Source organism: Poecilia mexicana, unplaced genomic scaffold (genome assembly GCF_051168715.1).
Source record: "Poecilia mexicana isolate PSO_F unplaced genomic scaffold, ASM5116871v1 scaffold_16, whole genome shotgun sequence".
Classification (NCBI taxonomy): Eukaryota; Metazoa; Chordata; class Actinopteri; order Cyprinodontiformes; family Poeciliidae; genus Poecilia; species Poecilia mexicana.
Window position 1 is genome coordinate 13,938,742 of NW_028263385.1, and position 16,208 is coordinate 13,954,949.

Genomic DNA, 16,208 nt, shown 5'->3' on the forward strand with positions numbered 1-16,208 from the left:
ACGAGTAGGAAGAACGTATGGGGGCGTGTGGAAAGGTTGGGAGGTGAAGACTTCTTACTGGAAAAGAATGAATAAAATAATAAACAAAAGAAGAAAAACAACAAAGGCTTTGGTGTTTTTTCCACTCTTTTTTTCGTCCACCATAAGAAAGATGTTGCATCAAAAAAAAAAAAAAGACAGTTAAAAAAATAAATAAGGGAGCCAGAGATAAAGCTGCAGAAATGTGGCTCGTTTGGTGGAGATGTTTTCTGCTGAAACAAGCTCTGAGCCATTAGCTGTTAGGCCTGTCAGTGCTTCTCTCTCATGAGATGTTTACACTGCACTCCTCAACCAGTGGGAGCTATTCTATAAAAGTTAGTCCTTCTGGAAGTGTCAGCAGTGCAGTACTTTATACCTACTTCTCCCGCAGTGTGCCTCATACCTGCTATCACAGAGGGCTCTCACTGTGTCACATCTCACTGAACAAAGTGCAAATAGATTACAGTTAAATGCTCATCGAAATACGTGCTGCTATAATGCTCGCCGTCTGTGAAGTTCTGCAAAGCAAATAATAATAAAAAAAAAAAAGAAGCGCGGAATAGGAGCCCTTACACATAGAGGGGGAAAAGAAGGGCGGGGGTAAGAGAATAACGTTTTATTTGAGTTGCAACCATAAATGAATTCTTTGTTGAAATGCAAATGTGCTCATTTTAGTGTTTTTCTCTCCCTCTGACTCTAGAAATGATTCTCTCCAGTGCAGAAAGCCTCTTCTGAGCTGTAAAATATATTGTGAGAAAGGCAGCCTTGGGAAAAGCTAAAGGGAAGTCTTACTTGAGATCCATTAATCAAAAGGTGCATGGATTTCCCTATTAAAGCAATAGAGGTAGAGAATGTATTGGTGTAGAAAAGACAGAGCTTCATGAGGATCGGCGATTTGGAAAATTATTCATACCTCCCAACCTTTTCTACGTTTCACTTTACAGCTACAAGCTTCCCCACATTATGTTGGGGTTTTATCTAATAGAACTACGGAAAGTAATATCCAATTGTTAAAGGGAAGGAAAAGGATAAGAAGTTTTCCTTTTCTTTCCAAATTGGACGGTATCAAACTCCAACCATGGTTATCGTGTTGCAGGAAACGAGCCTCCGTCTCATTCGCACGTCTTTTGGATCCAACAGGTCTGTTTTCAGGATTGTCCTATTATTTAGCCTCATCCATCTTCTCATCAACTCTGACCATTTTTCAGGTCCCTGTTAAAAAAACATAATCCCCCAGCATGATGCTGCCACCAACTATGTGGCACAGTGATTACTGTTTCCAACTTCAAAGGCAACTGCACTGTTGTACTTTTCATTTTTGTTGTTGTTTGGAAAATAAAATTCCTCTTTTACTTTACAATTAGTCAACAATTTGTTTTCCCTTTATCACATACAGCATATGAATACTAAATCTCACTTGGAGAACATCTTATCACCTGATAATCAATAGTTTACGTTCATGTTTTTCTTTAAAGTTGGAAGGCGTCTAAATAAATATGTTGACTTTTTAAATCGCCCAATATTTTAATAGGCATCTTGCCCATCTGCATTTTATTTTTAATGTGCCTGTTTTAGTTTTAATTTTATTAAATGAGGCAAGTAGCATTTAAAGCACCTCCGAATCCAGAGAACATGCTTGCGACTGTTATAAGGACTAAAATTATCTTTAACAACATTTACTTAAAAACTTAAGAGCAGAAATATTCTTCGTCTTGGACAGACAAACTAATCAAGAGGATGAGAGAGAAACAGCCACACAGGCAGTCTCCTCATTCCCTGACCTAGCTGCCAGCCAGCACTTGACAATCACCATGCATCTTATCATCTTCCCGATTTACTCCGCATAATGTGCTCACTTTGATTACAAATGATTACATATAGCAAGTAATGACCAGAGTGTGTGCAGCTAACTCAAAAGCTCTGCCACCAGCCTGAGAAATGATAAAACAAGTTTAGCGGCTTTGGCGATGGGAAGATGAGCTGGAATCATCTGCATGTAAATAATTACATCGATTAAAGCAATGCAGTAAAAGGTTTTGCTCTGGAACAATTATCGAGGGATGTTCGGAAATGAAACATTTAAATTTACTGCAGAAGAAATTACATGCAAATAAAAACATACATCTGCATATTTTTGCAATTGTTTACACTGCAGCTCAGTCCAAATCATACTTGTAACCATGCAGCTAAAAAAAAAAAAGCTGCAACAGACTGCAGTCATTTTTGATAAGTATTCAAGAAGGGGACTGAGGCTGTGGAAAACTGTGCTATAATATGGTGCAGGTCATCAAATTTTAAGATACATCTTTTTGTGCAAGCATGCTTACTGTGAGCACACAAGCACAGATCAACAACTGAAATAAACACAGATGGAGCAGAGATTAGAAAGCTGCTGTAAATACAGAGGCAAAGAAAAGTCTCATCAGGTGAAAGCGCTCTCACAAAGCCAAATTTAGAAATCTGTTATAATGTCAGCTTTCCACTGCTATTCACACTTTGGTATAATTTATGGTAATTGTAAAAAACAAGCGAGATGGTTCACTGTACGCCCGTATACATTACCAGTTGTTATGCCAACATTAGAGAAAAAAAGTGAGCATGCATTGGTGTTTTTCTCTCTCTTGACCCTGAAGCATTTGGTTATACTTGCACAGCCTTTATTAGTTCATAACAGACCTGGCTCTGTGTAGAAAAGTTATTTTCCCTCTTGTAAAAGCTTAAGTTAACATAGCTTCACTTTTTGCAAAGCCAAGGTCAATTTCACCAGCCACAACCAGGCCATGCTACTGCCAGACCTACAAAGTTAAAGAAACAGAATCTGTCTGATAATACAAAAATCAACATATCGTCCCCTGATTTAAAGTCCTTCAAAAACAGATTAGGGAATAAAGTCAGTGTTCATTATTCCAGTACAGGAAACAGACGAGCAAAAATGGCATCTATGGGAGAGGACTAGGGCAAAAATCAGTGTTGGCCAAAAATAACACAAAGGCCTGTCTTACATTTGCAGGGAAACATATCGATTTTCCCCCAAGACATCTTGGAAAATATGACAACAATGAAACTTGTGGGAATGTGTACATTCTGTTACCTCTGCTGTGAGGTTGAGAAACTTTCCTACCAAACAAGAGTCTTTGGTGCTTTGGGAACTGGGTAACATAGTGTAATTGTTGAGGAGAAGTCAAACTCTGAAGGTTAAGCAAGTTTGGGTTATGTAGCAGTCCAACACTCACATGTCATCTGTGAACGGTTAAAAAAAAGGTTTGATGTGACCTAGTCAAAGTCTGGGCTTGTATCAAATGAAGATGATGCTTACTCTTACAGCAACATCGTTTGTGTGTCTGATACAAATGACAATTTAGCATCTTTCTTTTCTTCTGATACAGTAACATCAGCAGCTTGAGCTCCAGCTAAACCAGGCTCCAGGATTTTGGGGCTAGACTGTAAATTAGAGACATGATACAGTCACCACCAAAGGTGCCAGTGCTATAAAATGTACATGTTTCACAAAAGACATAGTAATGACTTGAGGTTTTACCTAAACTGTAGTGCTATGCAAACACTCTGTCTGCGCTGATGAAAATTCCCTCCCTCAAGTGTCACATACTTTCAGATAAATTAATTTTCTTTTACATTTATATAGAGAAGTAAGCTTTCAGCCTCAGAGGGTCAGATGTTTATTAGGTATCGAAAAACAAAATGGCAACGACATTGCAAAGAGTACGTTAATATGTTCTGCTGTCACAATGAAAACTTTACATTTCATCCTAATGCACGTGCTTATATAAACCTTAATAAATGACAAACACACAGACATGATCGGACTTGAAGTTTTCATCATTGCTTCGTGTTTGGATCCACGTAAAAAAAAAAAATCATTTCTAAATACACCGACACGCGAGTATCAAGATCAGAATCGGTGTGACAGCAGTGTTAGAAACAGAAGGGAAATTAGGTGTGAAATGCACTTTAAAAGTACCACATGACTAGGCAAGATGACGGAATAAACAGCTAGATTTAACTCTAAGAGAGTCCAGGGTTGTACTTGTGTGCACTAATTACACAGTCAAAGACCCGCATCAAAACTAACTGGGCCTCAAAAATCAATCCTGTCAACTTGCAAGGTAGCTCTAACCTGTTGGGGTTTGTGTTTCGGATTAAACATCTTCCAATGGTAGTATGTGTACTTAGCTGCCTGTTAGCTACAAGTGCTTTTTTTTTTTTCAAGAATATTTACATGTCTCAGCTTTTTATTTTTCAGTTCACCAGAAAAAGCTCTACAGTTGCTTCTCTTCTGAACTGATTCTCTTTTCATCTGTGTCAAGTTTCTCAGTTCTGGTCCACATTACCTCCGCATCCCATTTTTGCTGTGAATTGAGCCTCATTTAGCGCTTCTGGACAAAGGTGTATTTTCCTTATGTGCATCTCCATGTACTTGGGGAGAAGACAACCACAAAGCAGAAAGCATAATGAAGCACAGCAAGGATTGTTATTGTAGATAATGATTGTGGTAGCTCATCATATAACAGCAGACAAAATCTTTCCAAAAAGAAGTTTCTCCGGCTCCAAGCAGCTTGAATCTGTCAGATCTGCGTGGCAGAGTTTGTTTTTTTTCATCCACAAACTATATAGCTAAGCATTTTTCCTTTCTGCTGAAGAAAATGAAACAAAAAAAGGCTTTTTTTCTCCCTGCTATAATTCCTGCCTGTTGCATGAACAAAAGCTGTGCAACTTCCTGAGCAGCAGGTGGGAATGAGAGGATAAAGAGACTGAGCCATGCAAGATTACAGTTCAGGAACACTGAACACAATTGAAGTTACATCTAGGCCAATTTAACGCTCAAAGGGTTGTGTTCCACGCGATAAATGTCTAATTATGTAAAATAAAAATAGAGATTTGGTTTTAGGAGTTAAATGTCAAAGAGGCAGTTCTGCAGATACTAGAAATGAGAAAATTTCATGTAAATCTTAAAGGTCTTGCTCAGCAGGACTGATTAACTTTTTTGCGGAAAATAAAACAGCAGAAAAATATAACAATGCAAATTTAATATTAGCTGTTAGAGTAGCATTTAGATGTGCTTTTTATTTGTATCTCTTCTTTCATAGCACAATAGATTAAGGCTACTGCAATAAAATGTTAATCTTGCAGTATTTTAAAGTATTAAGTATTCATACACATTTCTTTACATTTTGTTATATAAAATCCTCAAATACCAGAAATTGAGAGTTTATTGGACAGACCAACACAGAGTCACGTATTCTAAATTTGAAAACAAAAAAAAATCAGTTTCTCATCTTTTTACAGATAAAACAGGACAAATTTGTTTCTATCTGAGTCAAAATAATCAAAATTCCCTGCAATTACAGCTGCAAATTGTTTGGAGGTATTTTTCAATTTACCAATCAAATCTGACCAGCTTCTCCGTCTTCGCTGAAGAGCAGAATTCCCACAGCATGATGCTGCCACATCCAACTGGTACGTTAAACGTTTCCAGAGGTTTTTTTCTTGGAATGCGTTTTTCTTGGTCTTTGTGATGCCGTCTGAGGCCTCCACAAAAGAAGCTCCATTTACAGTCGCATTGCGTTACACACTTGTGAACACCGTTTTCTTATCAGGTGACACTGGAAGGCAATTGGTTGCACTAGATTTTATGTAAGGGTATAAGAGCAAATGGAAGTTTGAATATATTCAAGTTTGTGGAAAAAAGTGCAAGTTATTAATAGTCTTGTGTAATGCTGTAAGAATCATTATTAGAGCCGGCATCAGCAGGTTGACCATGTTCTTTCTGAAATGAGGATTGATTGACCACATAAATTACAGGTTATTGACCATAACACAGTGTTCCTGCAGTAATCACCCCAATACTAGTCTGAGAGAAGGTAATGACGTTTTACTCATGTAAACAAGTCACTTGTCAACATGTTAAACAAGAGTCTGTGTGGAACACAATGGAGGACTTGCAGAGCTTCATCAACCAATATCCACAAGCTCTGCACCATTGGCTCTGATATGTGTTGAGAGAACAATCCCGGGTTTTAAATCAGCTGCTTTGCTCCCTCTGATTTAAAAAAAAAGGAAAAAGAAAAAGTAAAAACTTGGAGACCCTTTGGTTAAAAAGCATAAAATAAGGAAGCTCCGAGTGGCAGTGGGTCGATTTCTAAACTCTGACTGATCAGAATATGTCTCCAAATAATGGCATGTTTAGACGTACGGCCTGACAATGAATACACAACAGTTATTACACAGAAAATATTTTATTTAGAGACTGTACGCAGAGCTTGATATGGACAGGAAGCCTCATCAGCTGTGTTCTCCTCATACAGGTTATATTTACGCTAAGCTGTTCAGTCTTCTCCAACAATCCAACCAATATCTCCATCAGATTAATTGGAGGTTTTAAAGACCTGTTTTGTGTTAAACTAACGGCGAGAAAGGCACTAGATTCACAAATGTCATAGCAAATTTTTCAGTGTTGTGTTGAATGTACAATGGTCTCCTTCCAAAGCAAGTACTGAGAACTTGTATTTTTTTTTTAAATGTATAATGTCCATCATGTCATAGAGATGGATTTCTGGGAGAAACTGCTCTTTGTCTTTAATATTTATAGTTTCATTGTTATTTCCCAATTCTATGCTTCTAGTGATTCTCTAATATAGGATTAGTTTCATTTCCATTATTTTCAGCTTTCAACGAGCAAATGTGTTTCCAAATACAAATATGCAAAATGCAAGCTTCCAGTTGGAACCACAGATTTGTGTTCAGGGGTCCCAGTGTAGAACCAGAGCCACCATTGTTAATTGTTCAGAGCTAAAACTGCGTGTAGGTACCAGTAACAGGGAGCTATGCTGCCGAATTTTTCTCTTAACATATAACTTGGAGCATAAATCATATAGCTCGATTTTGTTATGATTTTCATAAACTGTAAATGGCCTGCTTCGTATTACATTCAGTCATTCACACACACACATTCCCATGCTGACGATGGCAAGATACTGGATAGTAGCCCTATCTGCCCCGGGGCAGTCTGACAGAGGGAGGCAGAGTTATAAAGACTTTTCTAGTTCTTGTTTAAAAGAACAGCAAAACATACATCAGTTTAACTGAATGCTAATGCATAATTATCTATGGTGCATTTGTAGAAGTAGGTTAAAGTCTTCACATTTTATACTGACCTGCTGTGTTTGTTAAAGAGGGGCTATCATGCAAAATAAACATTTTTGAGCTTTATATTATGTAATAATGCTATTTCCTCATCAAAACCATACCCAGAGTGTTGCTGTGATTCTTTCATGCATGTTTGAGGGTGTTTGAATCTCCTGTGGCAGCCACTCAGATGTGCCTTAGTGCCTGCTCCTGCAATGCGTCGCCTATTTCCACAAAGCTCCGTTTTGGAGCTGCAGTCTCCAGCCGAGCTCCCCACCCCCATGCCGCTCCTCCAGACTAGCAGCTGCAGCACTCAGCAAATACCAGGTGGAACTGTGCATCTGGTGAGCTTGTCATATAAACTACTTATCAGTGTAATTACTCCTAAGAACAATGTTAAAGCCTTAATGAAGAAAAACTGTTCCGGTCACGTGATGAAGGTGCAGTTTTGGAAAGAGCCAGAGCTTCTTTAAGAGACAAAGGCACAATTTCAAGGTATTAATTTGTTAAAAAAAATTGACATATGCAGCAATTTTATAACAACATAAGGTAACATAGTTATTTAATTGTGCTGCAAAATGGCACTATCTGCCTGGAAAATAAATAGCACTGCCCCTTTAAATATAATCCCCATATAATCATTCCATAAAATTATCTAATTGACTTTATTTGCTGCATTTAAATCCTGCTTATTCCATCCATCAAGTAATACTAAATGCAAACTATTTACTGTCTTGTTAGTAAGATTATGTATTTAGGTACAATAGAAATGCATTTACAGCAACACCAGCCATGAGACTGGCGTTGAGAAATAAAACAAACATGGTACTCTCACAGGAATTTCATTGTTTAAATCGATGACAGAAAACTCTTAATATTCCACAGTAATTGGAAGCTGATATAAACGCCAATATTGTACCTGCCTGACTCACTGGTACAAACTGGCGTATTTATCTAAGCAATGCTAAGCAAGTTAAATCACATAAAACTGTTTTGGCTTAAAATAAACAGATTTACAATTGATGGCTAATATATTTATGCGTTTTTCTTGACTAAAAGGAGGATTAGCAATCGTCAGTTTAACGTTCTTGTGTTTTATGGCTTATCGGTTTCTTTCATATCTTGTTATTCAACAAATTCTTTTTCTACGATTGATATTTGCAGTCCTGAACACACAAACACAGCGCTGTGATGCAGACTTTTCTGTCTCGTGAAAACGTTTATTAAAAGGCTGAGTTGCTCCTGATGAAGAAGCCGAAGTTGTTTGATTTGCATTACATTATTTTTCTAAGTCCACTTTTTATTTAACACTGTGTCATGAAAGAACCAGAGGAATTAATGTTTGGCCATACATTTTCAAAAGAGGATCTTGTTTGCTACACAGCTTGGCAGTAGTGGAGCCATAACATGTTGTGTCAAACTCTTCTTGTTCCAAGAGCTGCAGAACGTCTCTTATTTTCTTAGGCAATGCTTAGGGAAAAGATTACTCTCATACAATATTTGTCAGCTTTGCTGGCATATGCAAAACTATCTGCAGATCTGTTTTGTTTGTGGTATTGGGGAAAAATAATTACTATCTAGTGTCTCCTCCCACAAGTTAGTTTTTCTTCTCAGTGAGAAATGCTGTCCAACATGCTGATGTTTCCCAGATCACTTGTTTTAATTAGGCCCCTCTCACAATGGGGAAAGCTTATAAGAGTTACAATGTTAAAAACCTGAATGTAGATGGTCTCTGCGGGGTCTTTGGGGGGAACCCAGCACACCCTCCAAACCGTGTGAAAGCTCCACCACTGTTTTGAACAAGCAACACATTTCCTTGGACACACTGTGTTGGGTTATTATTGTGGTGGCAGCGGTGGCAGCTCACCCATGATATGCGGCCTGCGCACATCGTCATGTATTGTTCATCAGACAATTTGAAGCAGAACTGGCCTCGTGCCAAGGCTACAACCTCATCACATCCACACGCCGCTGCCAGTGCTTTAACTAATTTATTGTGAGGCTTTTGCAGACATTGCATATGCGCTCTGTCCTGGTTCTACTCTGCCTGCTGCGACAAGGATCTCAACGAGCAACAAACAATCTGCAATCTTCACGTTAAGTAGTGCTATAAAGAGAGCCTTTTCACTGAGGGCGTTAGAACTACACATACCTCCGAAAGCTTTCTCGCCACAGCAAACAGAATCACAGTTTGAAAAACTCTCTGTATTTAATCAGGTTGTCTTTGTCCGATAGCAGAATTTCTTTTATGAGCTGAAATATTTCAGCACAAACACATCAAATATGAAAGGGGCAATACTTTTTAACATAAATCTACACGAAAATAGAAATATTCAAACACTCTTTCATCCGGAAAGTTGACTTTTTTTTCCCACGTGAAACCGCGTGGAAGCTGAATTTGCATCAGACGGGAAGCAAATTCAGCTTCCCGTCTGATGGCTGTGAAGGAAACGTTTGGCATTTCAAGTTTGTTTGGGGAGGAGCTGCAGTCCCACGCTTAATGTGTCATTCGGATATTCAAACAAAAACCTACGTCTCTGCCTTTCAATTGCGCTTTGTTTGCAGACATCCAATTATGTTCAGGCATCGTCAGGAATAAGTCATGCAAGTGACACGTAAATAAACAAGCTCTGTTTTTGTTGTTCGGTTGGTTAATGCGAATGTTCTTCCTCTCCTTTCTTCCAGCACTTGGATAAAATAAACTGTCCTCGCTTCGAGCTCTGAAACACTAAAGCCAATGTTATTACAAGAACCACCAAAGAGACCCAAAACCTGCAGGTACAGCCACTAAGGACAAAATGAAATTGATTCTTGCTGGCAGTGTGATGTTAGGAAACACAATCAGATCACCACTACCTGCTTTGCTGTACATGCTTGAGCATAAACGAGGACACGAGGTGACTGAGAAGGAGCAAATCCCAAAAGGATAAAATAAATAAATAAATAAATGTATAAAACGGGTCGAAATCAGTTGCTGGCATCCACGGTTGTCTGCGTCCCCTTTACACCGAGCTCCAGTGGAGGCAGAGCGACAGGCAGTTGTTTTTTTTTTGCGCTGCATCGTCTCTGCTGAGGAAACGCGTACGGGGAGAGGGGCTTGTGTGGTTTGGAGTGTGTGCAGTTGCAGAGGTGCAGTGTTCAGCGTTGTGTTTAGCCTCTGTCCGAGCTCTGCTGGTTCATTCCATGCTGTCATGCAGAGTAATGGACCTGTTCCCTGCTGCCTGTGGCACGAGCAGCACTGAATCAGCCGGGGCAGCTTTACACAACAACACAAAACCGCTGAAAAATGATGCATTTTAATGTATAGTCCACTAAAACCATTAGAAGGAATTACAGCACCATGCCAAAGCACCTCTAACATCATACACTGAACTTCTCTCTTTTTATTTGCCCATGTTTATGACTACAGCAGGCTTGACAATACAATTTTTGTGTGTGTGTGTGCGTGTGTGTGTGTGACTACACTAAAAGGTAAGATGAAGTGCCAACACAGTGTGGTCCTCGACACACACAGACGAGTGAATGGCTGCGAGTGTGTGACATGGGGAGTAAGACGACAGTGTATGGGAGTGAGGAACGAATAGAAGAGTGCAGCTGGAGCTCAATGCTCCTCGTGTTAATTGGCCCATACTTCAATCACAGCCACTGGAGTGTGTCCTCTCTGACGGAACAGATCCTCTTTCTCCTTTTCCCAATCTTTCTCCCTCTCTGTCATGCTACACTTGTTCATCCACTTTTCCTGCATACACACACACACACACACACACACGTGCGCGCATGCGGGCACACTCTCTCACCCGTCTAAGTTCGATTTGTGCATTTTCCCCCATCGTTCATCCATTCATTCATTCATTCATACAGACACTGCATCACTTCGCTCTGCAGCATCTCAGCCTCACACCTCCTTCCCGTGTTTTCCTCCTTGCTCTTCATTCACTTCTTCCACACAAGTCTTAGTCCTGTGCCTCTTTCACTCCCGACTTCCTCCCATCCCTGCTTCCCTCCCCAACTTGCTTCCCCTCTTTCATTTCTCCCTCCCTATCGTGCTCCTTCTCCCTCTTTGATCCCTGTTGAGTAGAAGAGCCACCAGGCAGGCGAGCGGCTCTTGTTCCCATTGTGCATAGTGTGCAAAGTGATCGGCAAGCGGCACAGCGTGCAGCAGGCAGTTTGGGGCTCTGTGTGCTTCTGCTGCATGGCTGTAAATACCAGTAGTAAAGCTTGCCGCCGCAGCCAGCACCGCTTCCCCCGGACTTGATGGCCGCGGCCATCATAAGCCATTTAAATGACAAACGATGGAGCCATCTATCAAAGCAAGTGGCAATCAAACCAAGCGGGGAAAGGAAATGCACAATATTTTCAAATTACACATGGCACAGGCTAAAAATCAGATTAGAGCCTGATGGTTTTGCTGGGGAAACTTTTATCTCTAGATCATATATATTGAGTATGTGGAAGACAAACTGTGGCTCTCAAATTTAAGAGTACTTCATTTTATAAATACATTTAAAAAAAAGAAAAAAGAAGAAATCAGAGATTACATTTTTTCACATTAATGACACACAGACACACACGCACACACACACACACACACACACACACATCATTTCTGGCCATAAATATGCAGTAAAAGGATGGCACTGAATTGTGCTGAGACAGAACGGGACTTCAGCCAGCTGTAGTAGTGATGACACTTGACAGTACACCTGAACAGGAAATGTGTCACACACACACACACACACACACACACACACACACACACACACACACACACACACACACACACACACACACACAATTATTTTCATCCCACAATATCGTTGGTTTCACAATGTCGACCTAATATTTGAAAACTTGCGTGCGTGTGTGTGTGTGTGTGTGTGTGTGGTAGTTTGATTGGATGTGTATGAATGACCAGATAGGGTTTAGAGATGTGGTTTTTTTTTAGGTACTGTACAGTGTATGACCAATGAACGTTTTTATGCTAGAGGCTTTGCTTCGTGGCCTTAACACCAACCTCAACATTTCTTCCTCCTATTTTTTAACAACTGCTTTTATCCAACTCATTTACCTTAACTAATTGGAAATGTTTCTCATTATTTTCGTTTCATACTTTCTCCATATTCCTCTCCCACACCTCGTTTTTTTCATCCTTTTTATGGCTCCCTCCCATCGTCCCATTCATATTCTCTGTTGGTACAACCGCTCTGGGACCCATTCTTTCGTCTTATGCTTCATCCTGACCAATTTTCATCCCCCTCTTCATCCCTCTCTTGCCCATCATCCATTTTTATCCAACTCTTTTCCCTGATCTTTTTGCTGACCCTCTTCATTCCTCTCCTTTATCTCATCCCTCTTCATGATGTCTTTTTATCCCACCTATGTCCTTTATGGCTCTTTATGACCTCTCATCACACCTTTATTTCTTCTGATGCCTTCTCTAACATAGAAATGACCATCATCCCACTCAACCTGCTCATCTGTCTTTGTAACCCGTTTTTATCCCACTCTTCCCTCTTATCCCTCTTTTGACCTCTTTTATCCAACTTATACTCCTAATTTTTGACAACCCTCCCTCATCTTCTCTCTCTTTCTTCTTATTCCTCTCTAAATCCTTTAATATTCCCGTCCACCCCTCTCTTTTTTACCTTCTTCATTTATTGTAAGGTTGTTCTGTATTCCATCTGTTTAAAAGTCTTAACATGTAACCTGTGATGCTCAAAGTTGCTTCAACAACAGAAAGTTAATTCACTACATAATTCCACCTTATTCAACATCCGTTTAATTTATTTGTGTTTCCAGCGGTCTAAGATTGGGAGTTCTATTCTAGAGTCGGTAAAAAAAATTTTGTTCACTGAATCAGGACTCTCACTCGGAAAAACACTTAATCTTGTGTCTTTTTTATTAAATCCAAAGCAACATTGTTGTACGAGCGCTTTCCTTACAAGCTTGGAAGACACACTTGGCGTTATTGTTTGTATTTGCATTGTTCCTGGAAAAAAAAAAAAAGTCAAAAGCACAAAGCTGTTTCTAAGACGTAGTCTCCAGTTGTCCTTTTTTTTTTTATGTTTTGCAAACCTTGAGCAAAATGAAACAGTCACTGTGACATCTCACTTTGGTGCATCTTCACAGCAAGCCAGTATTTTATTCCGGTATTTGAAGCCCTTTTACTTCCATGTGGCCATATGAAATGCCTCCCACTCTGCATGTTCAGGGTATCTATTTTTCCTTTTTTTTTTTTCTGGTTTACAGTATTCTGATAAGAGACAATGCCAATTAATTAGGCTTCACTTCTTTATGTAGTGATGATTACGCACATTTCTCTCTCTTCTCTTTGGATTGATGGAAATTAATTGAAGCGAAACACTGGAATATTATTGGGGGATTTTTTTCTCTCAAAAACTTACCACCGTGTCACTGGGAGTCTTTCTAGCATGCCAGACATAAAAACATTGAGTTACCTCTTACTGATGATTATTACTTAAATATTTGACATTATCCATAACTCATCTTTCTAACTCTCGGCATCCAGCACAGACTATAATTACCCAAGCGGAGATGAGAGTGTTTAATTTTGCACCATTACAACGCTGCACTGTCCAGTAATTGCAGTAATGCTCAAGAATGAACTCGTCTGATGCGTTTGGAAAAAACTACCCATTAAAAACGAAACCCGGCTAGTTGTTTCCGTCTGCTTTGATCTGCAGCTCGGGCCTCTTGAACTATTTTACACGTACAGCTGTGTGCGTGCATTGTCCTCCAAGCCTCTACCACTCATTTAATCCTCAGGACATCGGTGGCGTGCGCACACACGGACCGCGTGAATAAAATCAATTTGTGTATGAATGATGCACGGGAATATTTCCCTGCTGCTTCTATTTTATCTTCACTCTCCCTTCCCGTCACACACCCGCAGACGCAAACACATCCATTCATTCGACGTCTACTACAAATGGTTTACTACCTTCGTGAATGTTCTCACATAAATATCAGTAAGGTCAAGCTTTCATGTGGAAAGGTCGCAGTCTGGGAATCATGCAGCAGGGATTGATACAACAGAGTACATGGTTTTATTTCAGTCGGCCAAACGGGCCTGTACTAATTTGACGTGAGTGAACGAAAACAGCTTTGTAAGGAGGCTTTACAGTTTTCGTGCACGCTGCCAATTCTAGAATAAATGCTGCTATGAAGCCAGCCAAGGAGCAAGAATATTTAATTTTCTCACTTTGACACCTGACATAGCGTACAGTAGAGACTGCAGCACTCCTCCCAGGCCGCCTCATATGCCGACGGAAAATTGCACCAAATTATCTGCTCAATGTATCTTATTTTCCTCCCCCCCTCGCAATGCTTTGTTGAAATTTTCTCACAATGCGCAGCCTGAGGGATTATGTTATTAGGTTTATTTTTTAGACAGAATAAATTCCTGCTCAACCTTTTTACAGGCATCCAAAAACTCTTACGGATTTTGGTATGAGGGGAAACAGCCTCAGTATCGAATCACTACCGATGAGGCATAGTCATATAGGAAAGGGCCACGCTTTCCATTCTCATAACATACAGCGCAGGCATGAATCAAATGCTTGGCTGATTTAACAAGCTCCGAGATTGAACACAGAAACAAATTAGATGAAAATGTCTCAGCAGATCTGATGAGCCAGAGGAAGTACATCTCAAAGTAATAAGAATTTATTGGAATCATATTAAAGTAGTGAAAAAAAAAAAAAACTCAGCCCCTTGCTATGCTGGCCCCATAGCTGCACAGTTGCTGCTGTTTCTGCGCTCTGTTTGCATCACAGCTTCCATTAATTCCCTCATTGATTGGCCAGACACTGGGATCACCTAGCCAGATCTAAATCAGTCACTAATTAAAAGAGTGAGATGAAAAGCAGCCGACGGTGCAGCCCTTCAGGACCTATAAGGTGAAACATTCTGTAACAACTCAAAACGAAGCTGCTTAAGACTCTCCCAGCGAGCTCTGCATAGTAATGATTTGCAATCTTATTCTGAGGATAAACAGATTAAACTGGTGGAAAACCTCAGCTGATAACTATTGTGTCTTTGTGCAGCCAGGTGCGCTCACAAACAAGTTGGCATTTTAAGTATAGAGGAGGCTGAGTAAAAAAAAAATAATAAATTTAAAAAAACCTTCATTTTCGCAGATAAAATTAACTCGCTTTTTAATTGACATGTTTTAGAGGAAGAAAAGCTCAGTTGTAACAATAGAGTGGGGTTTCTGAGCTGCATTCGCAGCACATCTGGCCCGGCCCCCGCTCATCATCAAAGGTGTTAGTGACACTTCTGTCAGCCTGTCCTATAAACACTGGTAGATAACTTTGGCACAGTGTACTTCCAAGCTGACAGGATCCCAACAGGAGGAAGAGGATGCTGAGGACTCAGACCAGTGAAGGATATTTTTTTTATTTTTTCCAGATAATTGTCAAGCACATGAGATGGTGAGGGGTTGGTGAAGGGAGGGATGTCAGCTCCCCTCTGAATCATCCTCACATCACCAAATCAATTAGCTCATTAATCTTAAGATGTGGGGTTTTTTTTCAAAGCAATGAATATTAAATGTCCGCTTACTTCTTCCTTTACTTTTTTTATAACTTGACACACTGAGATGCAGCATCTCATCAGACAGTCACTGGGCAGCAAGTGACAGCCACAACTTTTTACGCTGATACCGTGCAGAACTTGAATCATGGAAAGCAGGGAAAGAAATGGCTCATGCCAGGAGATACGAGATATTTTTGACAGCTGTGATTTCGCTTTTTTAGAGGAAACAACAGCACAAATAGCAGCACTGCTGCTGACAGTTACATCAAATTAATAACCCGTACAAACAAGCCATTCAGGTTATTAAAAGCAAACCTTTCACTGTTTGTCGGCGTCTAATTTGTCTGTTTACTAAATCAATAAATGATAAATGATCAGGTCTAATGTGATTCATCTGGTCGGCATTAGTAGTTAACTAAGACATGAATGATGACTCAACATTATCAAGCTGCTGAAATTAAACAAAAGGCCAACATCACACTTGAGGATGA